The following is an 18,218-nucleotide window of genomic DNA, read 5'->3' as shown; positions in this document are numbered from 1 at the left end:
CTTGATCTCCATCCTTTTTTGGGGAATCAGTTAATGAAGGAATTGTCTGTTAGTACGATTTTAAGATACATTTATTATATTGAAGTTACATTTGTTTTAATCTGAGCTTGTATTTCGTTTCATGCTGTTTATCAGTTGTAGTTCAGTCAACTAAAATAATTTGTAGTGCTCTGTCAGCTATATTGCAGCTTTATATTTGTAGCCTCACGTGCTTTATACCTTTAAGGTACTGTGACATATGTTGATTATTGGATCCAATAAGTGTTCATTGTTGTGTTATTTTTATTTCAGTTTTACCCGATTCATATGCTGTACACAATAAAGCCATCATTATCCGCTACAGTGTGTGGAAGGAGTTATCTGTCTGCCTAGTTGAGGAAGGGGGTGTTACGGGGTGAGGTTTTGGACCCAAATGCAGCACACGGAGCACACGGTGGTAGTTTGTCTGGTTTGCTTTATTACCCTCAACGGGGACGAAGAGCAGGCAGGAATGCAAGACAAGGATCAGGCAGCAATCGGTGTCAAGTTCGGAAGACAAGGTCAGGCAACGGAGAGCAGGAGACAAGGCAGGATCCAGAAACAGGCAGGATCCTGGAACAGGGAGGGTCCAGGAACAGGCATGGTCTGTCTGGAACGCAAAACCTCAGTTTTTCCCCAGCTCAGCCTCTCTTTCCCAGCCCAGCGGACAGGACAGACCTATCCTGCCGGCCAGCACATGTGGACCACGTCTTCCCGTTTTTCCTGAGAGCTGGGGCAGGAGGAAAGCCGCTTTGGACCCGGATTGACGGGCCAAGCGTAAGATCCGATCCGAGTGCGGCGCACTCTTCACTCTCCTACTAACTTTTCTCTGTTGGAGTTTCTTTGCGAGGAGGATTAATAAGTTCTATGTTTGTATTTGTTTTATGTAAAGCACTTTGTGCTGCATTCTATGCATGAAAGGTGCTTTATAAATAAAGTTCGATTTGATTTGATTTGGTTTGATTTGGTACTGCACTGGCATTGCATTGGTAATGAACTGGCTTTTCACTGGTACTTAACTGGTATTGCACCTGTACAGCACTGGTACTGTCCTGGTACTGTACTTGTATTAAACTGGTATTGCACTGGTACTGTACTGAACTGGTACTGAACTGGTACAACACTGGTTCCTGAACAGCATGCCATACCTGCCGGGCCTCCGTTGCCATGGAGATGGTGCCCGTTGTTATGCTAGTGTGTGCACTGCATTGTTATTGTTATGTGGGTAATGTAGTGTGAAGACGACGTCTCGTTAAGTATTTTAAATGTGCGTGCCGCCCGCTGGTGAAATGAGAAGGAGGATTATTCCGTAACAATTGGACCTAAACAGTGAAGCTGAAACTCATAATCTGAACAGTTCAAGTTCCAGTTCGTTATCTGCAGATCTGAACAAGTTCAAGTTCTTTATCTGCAAATATGTCACGTTCAGTTCAACATTCTCACAGAAATGAACGTGTTAAATGAACACGTTCATGCACAAAACAGGAAGTTGCATCATCACATGGGCCTACAGACCTGCAGAAGAGAAAAAGTATTTATATCACTGAACAGAGACAGATCGACACCACGACTGCATTTGATGAGAACTAAAAGATTGTTGTGCGTACAACAAATATACGTTTTTGTGTATCAGTTTGTGGAATTCAACTGTGGAACATGTAACTGAAATATGTGTTTTGATGTTGGTTTTCTTTTTGTGGTGGAATGTTACCTGGATTTGTTTTCTTGTCTTTTTTCTTGTTTTTTATACATGTTGGAAATAATCGAAATGAACAAACAAACGAAATATTCTGTTTCAGATGTTTAGGTGTTCAGATAATCTGTACGTCCATCTAAACTTTGAATTTGAACTCTTGCTGGTTGTGTGTTCAGAGGATTTACAGAAGTGTGAGGACAGACAGACACAAATCCTTAAGGGTCAACTGAAGTGTAAAAATGTAAATCTTCAACAGAAACACCTTTGCATGTTCACTTTTAAACAATTCAGGGTTGTTTCCTGTAACTTTGACTTGTCATATATTTCAGGAAACAAAGATACGTCAGGGTCAGAGGTGTTACTTTACCCAGAAACAGGAAGTTCCACCATCACGTACAGACCTGCAGCAGAGAGAAGCATCATTTCATCCAGCAGAGACAGAATGACGCCACGACTGCAGCTCTTCATCACTTTACTGCTTCACTTTGGAGGTAAAGATCAACTTTGACTCATGTTTTAGGGTTTAATTTGATTAAAAAGACTGTAAAAACCACTCTGAAGTTGTTGTGTACCGTTGAACGTTGCTGTTCTATTTCGTCCCTACTGACCGCCAGGCGGTGCTGTAAGCACTGGATATCTTCCCTCGCGCATGCGCATGTCGAGTACAATACCAACAATGTCACGTCACCCGTGACCCCTGCATGACCCCCGGAAGGGTATATCTTCCGGCGTCAGCTTGGGATCGACTCCTTATTCTTCTCGCATCGCGCGTCTGAAGTACAGGACGGAAATAGGAGCTTTGTGAAGCTTCTTCCTTTCCTCCCTAAGAAACCCGCCGGCCTCTGTGCAGCTTCGTGCCATTCAGGTAGGAGTAACGATTTTTTTCGTCCTCCGAGGAGCTGTGGCCGGCGCGGTATTGATGGTGTCGGGTTGCGGCGGCGTCTCCCCACCCCGCCCCCCTGCCCAGCTGACAGAAGGTAAGCTGTCAGCTGCGCCGGACACCTGATCACAATCTGCGCAGGGAGACAGCGTTTCGCTTCCTCTCCCCACTTTATTAATGTGACAACATTATTTTTTCCTTGCAGATTATTTTTTTCTTTAAAAAAAAAAAAAAAAGGAAAGAAACGAGAGAGGATTGTTCTCTTCTTTTTGAGTAAAGACGCCTATTTGTGCCTTTTCTCATAGCCGTGGTGACGGCAGCGTGGCCCTCCCCTCTCCCGCCTGCATATTGGCGGTGACGGCAGCGTTTCCGCTCCCCTCTCCCACTGACACACCTGTGTTGACGGTAGCGTGGCCCTCCCCTCTCCCGCCTGTATATTGGCGGTGACGGCAGCGTGCTCGCTGTGGTGACGGCAGCGTTTCCGCTCCCCTCTCCCACTGACACCTACGTGGTGATGGCGGCTCGTCCGCTCCCTCTCCCACCGGCACATCCGTGGTGACGGCAGCGTGGCCGCTCCCCTCTCCCACCGACACATTCGTGTGGACGGCAGCGTGACCGCTCCCACCGACACATTCGTGTGGACGGCAGCGTGTCCGCTCGTCTCTCCTACCAGCACATCCGTGGTGACGGCAGCGTGTCCGCTCCCTCTCCCACTGACACATCCGTGCTGACGGTAGCGTGGCCGCTCCCCTCTCCCGCCGGCACATTGGCGGTGATGGCAGCGTGCTCGCTGTGGTGACGGCAGCGTTTCTGCTCCCCTCTCCCACTGACACATCCGTGCTGACGGTAGCGTGGCCACTCCCCTCTCCCGCCAGCATATTGGTGGTGACGGCAGCGTGCTCGCTGTGGTGACGGCAGCGTTTCCGCTCCCCTCTCCCACCGACACCTACGTGGTGACTGCAGCGCGTCCGCTCCCCTCTCCCACCGGCACATCCGTGGTGACTGCAGCGCGTCCGCTCCCCTCTCCCACCGGCACATCCGTGGTGACGGCAGCGTGACCGCTCCCACCGACACATTCGTGTGAGCGGCAGCGTGTCCGCTCCTCTCTCCTGCCAGCACATCCGTGGCGACGGCAGCGTGTCCGCTCCCTCTCCCACCGGTCGCTGTGATGGAGCGTTCATGCCCAGGGTGCATGGCCGCCCTGGACCCTGCGGATGACCAGGACCTCTGCGTGTCATGCCTGGGCCCTGAGCAGCCGGGGCCGTCGGCCAGCCTCCCCTCATCCCAGCCGGGGTCTTCTCTGAAGCGATCGGCAAAGAGAGTGGTGGGGGCCCCCAAACGACGGCGGATGACGAGCCAGCTCTCCTCGAAGGTAGATCGCTTGGCTGCCGACATGGAGCAGATGAAGGCGCTCCTCCTCAATCTGCAACATGGTACTGGCCAGGTGGAACCTGCCATGCCAGAGTTTGCTCTGGGGTCGCCATCGCCGCTGCCGGAGGACGCCATCTCCATTGCAGCCTCGGCGAGCCACTTCAACGTGTCATCAGGGGACCCGGCCTCACAGCGCTCGGGGTTCTCTTCGCACTCATCTGCCCAGAGCTCTCGGGAGGGGACGGTTTGTTCCTCCGTGCAGAGCATTATCCGCACTGCCCTGGCACACTTGCAGCCGGATGCACCGCGTGCGGAGGTGGCCTCTAGCGCCTTCCACAGGCGCAATCCTTCTCCGGTGGAATTCACATTCCGTCTTCGTCGGATTTTTTGAGGGAGCTGCACTCATGCTGGGGAGATGTCACAGCCGGCTGATGACCGTGCTCTGACGGCGATGGAGGACGCTGCTGTGGCTGGTCTCCACCACATGCCCCCCATCGAGCCCTCCATTGCAGCACTGATAGTGGCTCCTGATGAGGCTCTGAAGCCAGATCCCAAGTGCCCCTCTACCCAGAGTAGGGTTACTGATGGGCATATTTGTGAGGCTTATGAAACAGCGGCACGCATCGGCCGGCTGGGGGACACCCTTTCTCATCTGCTACTGGCCCTCTCCACCTCCCTGCAGGATGCACAGGTGGATGATTCCACACGGGACTTGTGTGATGTGTCCCTACAGGCTTTTTGCCTCCCAAACGAGGGAACTGGGGCGGCTGATGTCCACCCTGGTGCACACGTGCCGTCATGTCTGACTGGCGCAGTCACCCCTGACGGAGACTGCTCGTAGGGTTCTTCGTCAGGCACCGGCAGAGGCGGGGGAGCTGTTTGGGGCAACTGCCCTGGAAGCTCTGAACCGCACCGCCCTGGCCGATGAGACCAGGCAGCGGCTGGTGTACCTTCACAGGGGTGCGGCCGCTTCCTGTACACCGGGAGGCCCTTCACCGGCCCCCGGGCCTCGCCCCCGGCCGCCTGCCCACGGCGGCCGGCGCGGCTTTCAGCGGTCTGTGAGTCAGCCTGCTGGTGACTTTCGCCCCCCTGTGCGCGGACCGTCCCACCAGCGTCGGGGCGTTGATCCCGACCGTCGCCCCCCCGGGACGTCCAGAGCCCGGGGGAGACGGCGCTAAGACCACGGAGCCGGTCGTCAGCTACTTTTCCGGCAGAAGCTCGGTTACTGGGCTGCCTGCTCATTGGGGCCCGGGTGGTTTCCACCCTAGCCCAGGGGTACGTATTGCAGTTCCGACACCGGCCTCCTACCTCCGGCCGGGTTGAGATGACCATCGTCAGAGACCCGGCAAACATTCCGGCTCGGGCTCAGGTGTTGCCCGCCCTACTGGCCAAGAGCGCCATCATGCCGGTGGACCCCCCGCCGCGGCCTGGGGGTTCTACTTGAGCTACTTTCTCGTCAGCAAGAAAGACGACGGACGTCGTCCCATCTTGGACCTGAGGGACCTCGACGAATACATGAAGGTCCTGCCCTTCCGGAGGCTTGACCACAGCAGATGCTCTGCATTGGTCAGGAGGAAGTGCAACTGTGGACCTACAGGGCGCTTGTTTCACGTGCCGGTCGCGGCACGTCACCGGTAGTTCCGGGGGTTCGCCTACCGGGGCCACCGTTGTCGGTTCTGGGTGCTCCTGTGCGGGCTCTCCCTGTCACAGAGGATTTTTTTCACCAGGTGCGTGATGGCAACCCTTGCCCCTCTTATACCTTTGGGCCTGCTGTCGCTACGCCCCCTGCAATGTGGCTGGACAGCCTCGCCTGGATGCCAAGAGGCACGGGCGCAGGCTGGTCAGGGTTTCGCGGGTGTGTGTCTATACCCTTGCACCCTGGAAAGGCGGGACATTCCGGCTGAGGGGTGTGCCCTTAGGTGCTGTCCCCTCCCTGCCGGGAGGCTGTCATCAGTAGTCCTCCCGGGTCCGCACGCGCCACATCAACGTGCTGGAGCTCTGGGCTCTGCACTTCACGCTGACATTTTTTGCAACTCCTGTGGGGGAGGCACGTGCCGGGTCGGTCGGACAGTGTGTCCACTGTTCCTTGATCAGCCACCAGAGGGGGCCCCGACTCTGCACAGCTGCTGCAGGTGTCCCGGGGCCTCCTGGCGTGGACAGCTCCTCGCCTGCCCGGCCTTCGGGCGATGTTCCTGCCTGGAGACAGGAACCGGGTGACGGACTTCCTCTCCCGGCGCAAGCCGCCTTTGCAGAGGGTCCTCCAGAGGGCTCACAGGCTCCTCTTGGTGGCCCCCTTCCGACCGGGGAAACATAGTTTCCACTGCTGCGGAGGCTCTGCTGCGACACAACATGACGCCCCCCAGAGGGACCGTCTTTTTCAGCCGGGGATTCAGGTTTTGCACCCCGACCCCGTCGTTTTTGGCTCTGAGTCTGGCCGCTGCGGCACCCGACCCATTGTTGTCAAGCTGTCCTGAACCCGTCAGGGCTGGCATCTCGAATGCCCATGTGCCTCCCACCCGCCTCTGGTATGAGTGCGAGTGGGGGAGATTCTCTGCCTGGTGTGAAGACGGGGCAGAGGACCCTGTTCTTTGCCCCGTGGCCACGATCCTGGGGTTCCTTTCGGTCCCTCCTGGATGGTGGCCGTGCTCAGTCCACTTTAAGGGTGTATGTGGCGGTCATTTCATCGCAACATGCCCTGGTTGAGAATGCCACCGTGGGGTGCCACCGGCTGGTTTCTCTTTCTCAGGGGGGCTCTGAGGCTGCCCCCCCCGAGGAGCCCAAAGGCCCCAGTTTTCGATTCCATTCGATTTTATTTATATAGCGTCTAATACAACAGATGTTGTCTCTAGACACTTTCCAGAGAACCAGAACATAAACATGAATATAAACCCCCGAGCGGTGTGGGACCTGCCCATGGTGCTAGGTGCCCTCTCTTCTCCACCCTTTTGGGCCCTTGGCCCGGGTGGGCCTGAAGTGGCTCTCTATGGAGATAGCTTTTCTCCTCGCCATGACATCGGCGAGTCGATGAGTTACATGCCCTGTCAGTCAGCTCAGGGGCTACGTTGTGGCCGAACGTGGCGTTCCTGCCCTAGGTCCTGCAGAGAGTGGGCCAAGCCCTTTGTGCCCCGTACGGGCCCTTGCTGCTTATGCTACCGCGCCTGTGCGACGGTCGGAGCAGCTTGTTCTCTGCCATGGTGGCCCCAACAGGGGGCGTGTGCTGTTTCTGGACAGCGCCGTCCCACTGGGTGGTGGACACCGTCGAGCACGCCTACAGGGCCAGTGGCCGCCCCTTACCAGTGGGGGTGAGGTGCCACTCGACCAGAAGCGTCGCAGCTTCTTGGCTGCCCTGCAGGGGGTGCCTCTGGAGGACATCTGCACCGCGACTTCATGGACGTCGCCAGACACGTTCTCCAGGTTTTACCGGATCAATGTCGCCACTCCCCAACCATTGGGCGTGGTTCTACTCCCGGGTCCTTCTGCCCCTGGTCAGTGAGGTATGTGACCGGGATCCTACGTGACATTGTTGGTATTCGTCATCCAGTGCTTACAGCACCGCCTGGCGGTCAGTAGGGACGAAATAGAACGAAAGTTACGCCTGTAACTACGGTTCTATGAGTCCCGGATGACCGCCAGGCCTGCCGGTCACTCCGAATCCTCGTGCTCTCGCGAGAAGATTCTAGGAGTCGATCCCATGCTGACGCCGGAAGATATACCCTTCCGGGGGTCATGCAGGGGTCACGGGTGACGTGACATTGTTGGTATTGTACTCGACATGCGCATGCGCGAGGAAAGATATCCAGTGCTTACAGCACCGCCTGGCGGTCATCCGGGACTCATAGAACCGTAGTTACAGGCGTAACTTTCGTTTCACTAAATGTGTTTTCTTTAATAAAACTCACCTCTGTTACAATCAGACCACTTAAATACAATGTTACATAACTCTGAATGATTCACCAGAGATTATTAGGTCCCGAGCACTTGCAGTGCGAAGGCCCTATTGTATTTGCAGGAATTATTAGGGCCCGAGCACCTTCAGTGCGAAGGCCCTATTGTATCTGTAGGAATTTTTTTTTCTTTTTCTTATTGTTCTGACAAAAGGAAGGCCTTTTTGCCCCCCTAAACGTGCCCAAAAAGTCACCAAATTTTGCATGCAAGGCAGGCCTGGTGATAAATGTGATATTTCATGGTTTGCATTAATGGGCGTGGCCTAACGGCTCAACAGCGCCCCCTTGAAAACTTTGTGCCTCAAGCCCCACGATACAGTTTGACGTACATGCACGAAAATCGCTACACACCTGTATCATGTGGCAACTTAAAGAAAAGTCTCTTGGCATCATGCCCGAAACCGAACAGGAAGTCGGCCATTTTGAATTAATTGTGTAATTTTGGCGCAATTTATGCCCTACCTTCGGCAGTTAATACGGCCCGAACCGTAACGTGCCCCCAAGTGTGTTATACATCAAAATGTGCGTCTCCATCCTCCAACACCACGCATTACTTTTCTCTTTCAAAAGCGTTACCGTGGCGACGCTAGACGCCAAAAAGCGCGCCCACCCTTCATCTGGTTGGTTCAGACCGAAAAAACTTTGCGCCTCAAGCCCCATAATACGCTTTGACGTACATGAACGAAAATCGGTACACACCTGTATCATGTTGCAACTTAAAGAAAAGTCTCTTGGCGCCATGGCCGAAACTTAACAGGAAGTCGGCCATTTTGAACATTCTGAATTAATCGCGTAATTTTGGAGCAATATATGCCATTCCTTCGGCAATTAATACGGCCCGAACCGTAACGTGCACCCAGGTGTGTTATACATCAAAATGTGCGTCTACTTCCTGCGACTACGCGCATTACTTTTCTCTTTCAAAAGTGTTACCGTGGCGACGCTAGACGCCAAAAGGCGCGCCCCCCCTTCATGTGATTGGTCCATATTTGATAGTTCCCCAAAAGTCACCAAATTTTGCATGCAAGGCTGGCCTGGCAATAAATTTGATATTTCATGGTTTGCATTAATGGGCGTGGCCTAACGGCTCAACAGCGCCCCCTAGAATACTATTCTCTGCCATAACTTTTGAATGGTTTGACATAGAGAGTTGTGGGTGGTGTCATCGGACTCGATATTGAGTACTTGACCATAATTGGTGAAAATTAGCTCCGCCCCTTCTTCTGATTGGTTGTCCATATTTCCTGTCATAAATTTTTAATGTTTAGACATAGAGTTGTGGGTGATGTCATTTCTGATATGCTTATGGGGGGCGGTGGCCGTGAGTGCGAGGGCCCGTTCATCGCTGCTTGCAGCTTTAATTTGTGTTGAAATCTCTTCTCTGTGCTGACAAACATAAATATGTAGGTTAAATATGTTTCTTGAGTCAGGTTGATGTGTGAAGTGTAAAACTTTTTCTCTGCAACAGGAATCTGTGGTGTACAGTATTGGCTCTATTGGCCTGGAAGTCGCCTCGTTTTACCGTCTAACGTTGGTTCAACATCCAACCAATGTTCTGATGTTGAATGGATTCATTACAAAGATCTAAAGGCAAACAGACATGTCACGTTTCTTTATGGAAGTACTGTGAAGACGTCACCTGGAGCTGACAGGATGAGTTTGAGCAGTGACTGCTCTCTGATCATCAACGGCCTCACTGCTGAAGATGATGATTGTTACAGGTGTAGGATTGGAGATGAATACTGTTCCAAATATATGTGTGTGATTGTTTTAACAGGTGAGTGTTTTGACTTAATAACATCCAGACTGTCAGTTTGAATCCTCCTCATCAACTCTGAGTGAAACGCTGTTAAAAGCTTGTGTGGATTTGTCAGCGACATGAACGTCTGGTGTGTTTGGGATCGTCCTCAACATGATGGATCCTCTCAGAGGAACTGGACCACAAACACCTGACGTTTATTTACACGTTGAAATATTTGATGTTTCCATCAGAGAATCACTCAGTAAAACTGGATCAGTAAAATTGACTTTTCTAATTTTTCGGAGTGTTTTTCTCTGCAGCAGGAATCAGTGATGAAATCGTTCTCCATCACAGACCTAGAGATGACGTCGTTTTACCATCTAACGTTAATTCTTCATCCGGCCACTGTCCTACACTTGACTGGGTTTACAGCAGCATTCAAAATACAGAGCGACACTTCAATGTTCATCATGGAAAGATTGTGAAGACGTCACCTGGAGCTGACAGGATGAGTTTGAGCAGTAACTGCTCTCTGATCATCAACAACATCACTGCTGAAGATGCTGGTTATTACAACTGTTGGATTAGAAATACTGTTGGTTCCTCCCACACAGGACGTGTGTTTCTGAGTGTTTTAACAGGTGAGTGTTTTGACTTAATAACATCCAGACTGTCAGTTTGAATCCTCCTCATCAACTCTGAGTGAAACGCTGTTAAAAGCTTGTGTGGATTTGTCAGCGACATGAACGTCTGGTGTGTTTGGGATCGTCCTCAACATGATGGATCCTCTCAGAGGAACTGGACCACAAACACCTGACATTTATTTACACGTTGAAATATTTGATGTTTCCATCTGAGGAGTTTCTCATAATCAAGTGGCTAAAATAACAGTTTTTTGTCTTCTTCCAGTCTCTCCATCTCCACCAGATGTGGATCCAGGAAGGGATGGAGACGTGACATTACGCTGTTCTCTGGTGAGATTCAGTGGTTTCGGTCCCTGTAAGCAGAACAGCATCATCTGGGTGGATGAGACAGGAAGTGTGCTGCTTGGTGAAGGTGATGGGTTTGTGTCTGGAGGACAGAACAACTGTGTTTCTGATCTGATGGTGAAACATCAGAGACGCTCCAAGAGAAGATTCACCTGCCAGGTTGTTGAAGGAGACAGAGTGGAGATAGATGCTGAATACACGCTGGACTTTACAGGTAAGACCCTGAAATCATGGAGACCAGGAAACTAGGTGAACTGGAAACCCGTTGCCGCTCTGACAGTCCATAATCAGATCATAATCAGTCCATAATTTTAAAGACTAGGTCATTTACACGGCTCATATGTTATGTGAGGTACTCACGCGACATATCTTTGGAAATTTAAGATTCTTGTGATTCCAGCAATATAAACCATTTCAGGATATAATCATAGCAGCTGGTAAAAATCAACACCACAAACACGAACGTGTAAGTGCTGTAACTTCCGCTGTGCACATCTCCAGACCAGAGTTCTCAGTCTCAAAATGGAGCCTGCACCCCCCCCTTTTGATTGAAACCTCATTGATTGATTCGACCATACGGGAGCTTCCCTTTCCTTTTGATTGACACCTCATCCGACCAATAGGAGCTTCCCTGTCCCCTCCACAGCCTACATAGCGAATGAGCGCCTTTATGCAAATTAAGTGCATGTCCATCTTTTGTCATGAAAAAGAAATTTGCCAATTGGAGCAATCGCTCTGATGACTGGCACATTGTATAGCCAATGAAATGCTGAACACAACGATGTGCAGCTTCAGGGGGTGGGAATAAAACCCACAGCTGGGAAGTCAATGCAAAGCAGTGAATCACTGCAGCAAATGAGACGTGCGTCCGTGTTTTGACTCTTTTATATGTATTTATTTATTTTTATATATATATCATATATCATCAATATTGATAGTGAATCTGGATACATGATGTATACCTCTAAGTGTCAGCTTTTATTAGATGCCAACACTATGACTTTATGTTGAAAGGTTCAAGAGTTCTGTCCTTTTATCCAGGTATTTTACCTGGTTATCCAAGAGTCTTTATGGCGTCTCCAAATGGCCATTTTTGGAAAGGTCTAGACATAATCTTACAAAAACATGTGTAAAATACACATTTTTTGTGGTATTGTTATCAAACTTGAACTTGCACTAGATAAGGCTTCAGGCTGTAGGACCATTGTCTTTTCCAGCTAATAAATCACAGATTCTCTCATCTGCAGAAATCTGGTTAAAAAAAAAATTCCAGCGGACATAAAAACCTTCTATTTCACTGTGTTCAAACTTATATGACTCAATGCTAGTAGCCGTTACATTGATTCTTACAGTTGGGGGAAAAACTTCAGAGAGTTACCTTTCAAAAGAGACCAAAACCATCCATGTACTTCAAACGGTTCAAGAACAACTTTCAAATTAACTTTGGGTATAACTTGGATAGGCGTTTTAGGCAAATTTACAGGAGTGGCAAACTAGGAGTGGAATGGAGTTAATGAAAAGGAAATAAGTGTTGGGAGTTGGGCTTGTTAAAGTCCAATGTTGCTTTTCTGAGTTGACAAACCTAAATATCTGCGTAAAATCTCTTACTTGGTGTGTTGAGTTTAAAATGTTGTGGTTTTCTCTGCAGCAGGAACCGGCGTGAGAACAATCATTCTCTACCACAGGGCTGGAGATGACGTAGCTTTGCAGAATAACGTTGACTTATCGTCTTCCAACTGCTCCGATGTTGAGTGGATTTACAGCAGAGACACAAGTTCAGCGTCTCATGAGGAGTTTTGTTCTGGAGGAGCTGAGAAGACGTGGCCTGGAGCTGGCAGGATGGACAGGAACTGCTCCCTGATCATCACCAACATCACCGCTGGAGACGCTGGTCTCTACGAGAGCCGGCTGAGGGACAAGTACAACACCGTTGTGTATCTCAGTGTTTTAACAAGTGAGTATTTAGACTGTGTGGGAAACAGTGCAACCAGAAACACCCAACCCTTGCTGGGTTTGTCCGTCCCAGGAAGGGTTTCCCTCTTTGGACCCTGACATTGAACGGGATGGAGAAAAAAACATTCATCATTTATCATTACGCAATGATTGATAATATTTGTAGCTTAATAAAACAGTTTAGGAAACTATCTGTGGATTTTGATTCTTTGAAACAAATCTATGTCCTGTTTGTTACTGTAGCATAGCTGAGCGGAGCTTAGCGGACTAGAATATCTTCCGTTGCTAAGTCGTATCTCAGGTCCATCCTAGTTACTGGAGAAGTCAACTCTGGTTCCATTAAGGAACTTATGGGACGGTAATGATTGTTCCAGGTATTAGTCAGACCCTCAGGTGTTAAAAACTACCAGGTTCTTATGGGACAGTAGTGATTGTTACAGGTATTAGTCAGACCCTCAGGTGGTAAAAACTAACAGGTTCTTATGGGACGGTAATGATTGATCCAGGTATTAGTCAGACCCTCTTAATATTTTTGTTTTTTGGTAAGTGACCGTGGTATAAGCGGGATAATTCCCTTCCAGGTGGACATTAACAGAAATATATGGACTTCACAGAGGCAAACCGCCGACGGTTCACACACCCCCGTCCTCCATATATTTCTGATAATGTACACCTCGTCAGGCATTATCCCTTACATAACTCAGCAAAGCTGAAACGGTAAGATGAAGAATAATTCCTCACATGTTAGAAATAAGGTTTTTGAGTGAAACTACAGTGTTTTGTCTCCTTCCAGTCTCTCCATCTCCACCAGATGTGGATCCAGGAAGGGATGGAAACGTGACATTACGCTGTTCTCTGGTGAGAGACCGTTACTTCGGTCCCTGTGAGCAGAACAGCATCATCTGGGTGAATGAGACAGGAAGTGAGCTGCTTGGTGAAGGTGATGGGTTTGTGTCTGGAGGACAGAACAACTGTGTTTCTGATCTGATGGTGAAACATCAGAGACGCTCCAAGAGAAGATTCACCTGCCAGGTTGTTGAAGGAGACAGAGTGGAGATAGATGCTGAATACACGCTGGACTTTACAGGTAAGACCCTGAAATCATGGACATAATAAAAACTGGATGTCATCATTCAGACTTTACACTTTTAAACAGTTAAAGAGTTGATATTGACTTTCTGACCATTTTGTTGAATCTTTTGATTCCAGATGAAACCGGATTGATTATTGGATGGGTGGTCGGGGGACTGATGGTGGTTCTGGTCAGCATCGTTATGTTTACCATTTACAGGATGAAAGTTAAAAGGAACAATCCCAGAAATCAAACAGGTGTGTTTGACCTGCCTGTCAGGTTGTTATTTAATTTCTGAAGTTAGACTGAGTTGAACTCTGAAACAAAATCAACAAACAGCATATTATCAAACTGGAATGAAGCAGTTAATGTCAAGAAGGTTGTAGTGAGGACCCAGATGCAGGAGAGCAGGATACAAAACCAGGTCAACACACAGTCAAAGTTCAGGAGGCAGTCCTCTATGCCGGGCCGACCGGCGAAACAGTTCGGGAGGCCGTCCCAGGGACTTTGGCTTGGGCTGTGGAGTGGAACTTGGCTTGGGGAGTCCAAGGGGCCTGTTTCAGGGGATGCCGGGTCCTCGGCAGAGGCCTGGGCGTCGGCCAAAGTGCATCCTGGACCATCATTGGAACAGTAACAGGAACTGATGCCTCCGGGACCACCACCGAAACAGGAACTGGTGTGTCCGGGACCAGCGCTGGAACAGGAAGTGATGCGTCCGGGACCACCTCCGGCCAACCAGGAATCCAGAGTTCTGCCTCCCGGTACACATATTGCCAGAAGGCAAAACTTTCTCTCGTTGGGTCCATGCTGGCTGCTCCGTTCTGTCAGGAAGGTTGTAGGGAGGACCCAGATGCAGGAGAGCAGGATACAAAACACAAAACATGAACAAGAATCCAAAAATTACAGAAAAACCTGACTGTGGAAACATGGAGGTAGAAACAGTCCGGACCAGCAGGGAGCAGAGGAAAGACAAGACCAGATATACACAAGGGTTAACGAGACACAGATGCAGACGATCAGGGCAGATGGAAACAGGAAAGTCAAGACAGAACTCAAACACAAAGACATGGGCTTCAAAATAAAAAAGGAAAATGTCAAATCAGGACAGTTAAAGATGTGATTGTTTGTGAAAGTTAATTAGAAGTTATATTATTGATAATAATAATGACAGGATAAAGATATTAAATGTGTAATCTTGTCAACTAACTCTAAGAATTTAACATTCTTTGTTCCAGATGTTCAGTTGCCAATGCAGCAGTATGTGAGTATCTTCACTAATATTTCATATTTTATATATATCTATCTTTAAAATATGAATATATATGGAATATCCAGGTTCATCAATCGTTTCCTGTTTGTTCATTTCTATCAACATTTGCTGCTGATTATTCTGATTTTCTGTTAATAAACATAAAATACCAGAGAGTCAATCATTATCGTTGTCTTAGTTGACTAACAAGACATTAAATAAACATTTATAGCTGCTCACTTTCGTAAATGTTATTAAGGAATGATTTTTCTGGTTTTTATTCAGATATTGATGCTTAAACAGTTATGATTGTAGATTAATTGTATAATTGCAGATCAATTTCACAAGAACCATTAAGAACGGTCCATTATCATGTAAATATAATCTTAATCCCCTTCTGGTGGTGAAAACATGAATTACAATAACATTGTATGTTTCCACAGGTGAACAAGGATGAAGATGATGATGATGTGTTGATCTATGAAAACGTTGAAAACATGTATGCCTCTGTCCGATCCACAGATCAATAAATCAGCTGTGTGTGATGGAAACATTAGCGTTAGCCTGGATACAGATCATCAAAAATACTCTTTTCCTCTTTTCCTCGGCGTCTCTCCTGCATCGAGGCGCCTGATGGATGTTTGAGCCGCTAGCATGCTAACGATGTATTAAATCTCCTAAACTGGGATCATCTCTCTTTATTCCTGTTAGTTTCATGCATATATTAATCATGTTTGTAAAATAGCATTTTCACAAAGATTAGGAACATCCTCTCGCAGAGCGACGCGTGTTCTGACCTAGTTGGAACCATTTTAGTAAATATTTAGCCACTAGGGGCCGCCTTCTTGGTTTTTCTTTATTGACTGTGACCGATTGTAGAGCTGTGCGGGCAGCGGATCACATCCATCCTTTTTTGGGGAATCAGTTGAAGGCATTGTCTGTAAGTACAGTTTTAAGATACATATATTATATTGAAGTTACATTTGTTTTAATCTGAGTTTGTATTTTGTTTCATTCTGTTTATCAGTTGTAGTTCAGTCAACTAAAATCATTGGTAGTGCTCTGTCAGCTATATTGCAGCTTTATATTTGTAGCCTCACGTGCTTTATACCTTTAAGGTACCGAGAAATATGTTGATTGATGGGGTTTATCCAATAAGTGTTCATTGTTGTATTCCTTTTATTTCAGTTTTACCCAATTCATATGCTGTACACAATAAAGCCATCATTATCCGCTACAGTTTGTGGAAGGAGTTATCTGTCTGCCTAGTTGAGGAAGGGGGTGTTATGGGGTGAGGGGTGAGGTGCATATATGGGTGATTATTTAATTAAGGGAGTTTTTCTGTCCCCAGGGTAGATTTTCAAGAAAAAAAATATTTTTAGAAAAAACAATTATTGCATTTGTTAAAGTTAGGTTGTAGTAGCTATGAAAAAAATAACTGTGTCTCAATGATGACATTTTAATACTTTTTCAGTGTGTTGAAAACTCAAATGTGCAAGAATTTCACTGTTTTGGGTTTGTCCCCAACCCAGACTTTTTGACCGCCCCTCTATAATAAAGCAATAAAAAGTGCTAAATTCATTAAAACTTTACTTTGCATTTCCTTGTAACAACTTAAAAAGGCCTTTTTCAAATTCATATAATTTATATTTGTTCAATTTGCAATTTATTTATAGTTAAATATCGCTGTCCCTCATACATCTGTCATTACCATCACACGCAACATTTTAGAGAGCAATAAAGTTTTTACAAACAGTTATTTACATTGTTGCATGCAAATTAGATGCTCCACAGGAACATTCCCAGACATGAGGCAGAAGCCTGATCTTTTGATGCTCACATATGTAAGTAATTTGATGTTTTATACATCCTAATCTGAGAGTAGGTTTATTAGGCGTCATTACCAAACAAGTCACTAGTTGAGTATTTTAATTCATTAATAGGAGATTTCCCTTTATTTACATATATTCAGTGTACAGTGTGCCTAGCTAACCAGTTAGCTTAGCTAATCAAAAAAATTTGCCAACATTTTCTGCAAAGAGGGAGAATTGTCATTACCATCACGTGTCATTACCATCACAAAAGTGACTGTGATGGTAATGACTATCAGTGATGGTAATGACAATTTATCTGTTAATCACCTTATAACTAGAATATATTAGCTTAATTTATCATGCACTACTTTACTATGATACATAATTGAACAGTGACAAATCATAATTTACATTATTTTTGTTTGAAGATGTCAACATGGCCCCAGCTAAACCAGCTCAACGGTCAAAGAAATACAGAGACAAAATCAAGGAAGATCCTGAAAAATATCAGCAATATCTTGAAAGAGAAGAAGAGATACAAAAAAAGAAAAGAGACAGGAAAATTGAAAGCCATCTCACAATTATCAAAGCGGGAACAAAGATGCAGGAGACGACAGTGGAAAGTTAATCAAAGAAACAGTAGGGCCAGTAATAATTCTGCAGTGTCTGTACAACCGCCTGGATGAGCCATCCAGTGTGATGTGGATCTACGAGCCAATAAGATTCGCCGCGTTTTCATTACGTAACCAAAATGCAAACCACGCCCACAACTATAAAACCGTGTAACTGCATGCGAGCGTCCGACTATCGTAGCACTGCATGACATCAGACGCTCTCTGTCCATCTCCCTCCAGCAGCTGCCACTTAATTGAGGTTTTTGTAGTGAAATGAGGAAGAATCATAGAGATAACTTCTCATTTCAACTAACTGGATCAGCCGTTCCCCATCCGTGACCGTTTCCTACAGCGCTTTCAACCGGCTTTCAACGCGAGCGACAGGAAGAAAATAGAAGCAGGGCCAACAAATGTTCAGCTCAAAACGGCGCACTGCGTCGTGCTGCGTCGCTGCGTCCAGTTAGGACAGTCCAATAGAAAATAAAGACATGGAATTGATTTTGTCGCTGGCGCTCGCTCGCATCGCATAAAGCCTGAATTATGGTTCCGCGTTAAATCGACGCAGAGCCTACGGCGTAGGGTACGGCGTAGGGTACGGCGTAGGGTACGGCGTAGGGTACGGCGTAGGGTACGGCGTAGGGTACGGCGTAGTGTATGGCGTAGCCTACGGTGCGCGTCGCCGCGTACCTTATGCCGTAGGCCAGGGGTGGGCAATCCTGGTCCTCGAGGGCCGGTGTCCTGCATGTTTTAGATGTTTCCCTGCTTTAACACACCTGATTTGAATTAATCAACGTCATCAGCTTGTCATCCAGGGCTGCACAATTCTGTTAATGACACGGTCACTTGTATCATGTTCCAATGAAGCAGGGAAACATTT

This window comes from Cololabis saira, chromosome 18, assembly GCF_033807715.1.
Source record: "Cololabis saira isolate AMF1-May2022 chromosome 18, fColSai1.1, whole genome shotgun sequence".
NCBI lineage: Eukaryota > Metazoa > Chordata > Actinopteri > Beloniformes > Belonidae > Cololabis > Cololabis saira.
This window is presented reverse-complemented; position numbering follows the sequence as displayed.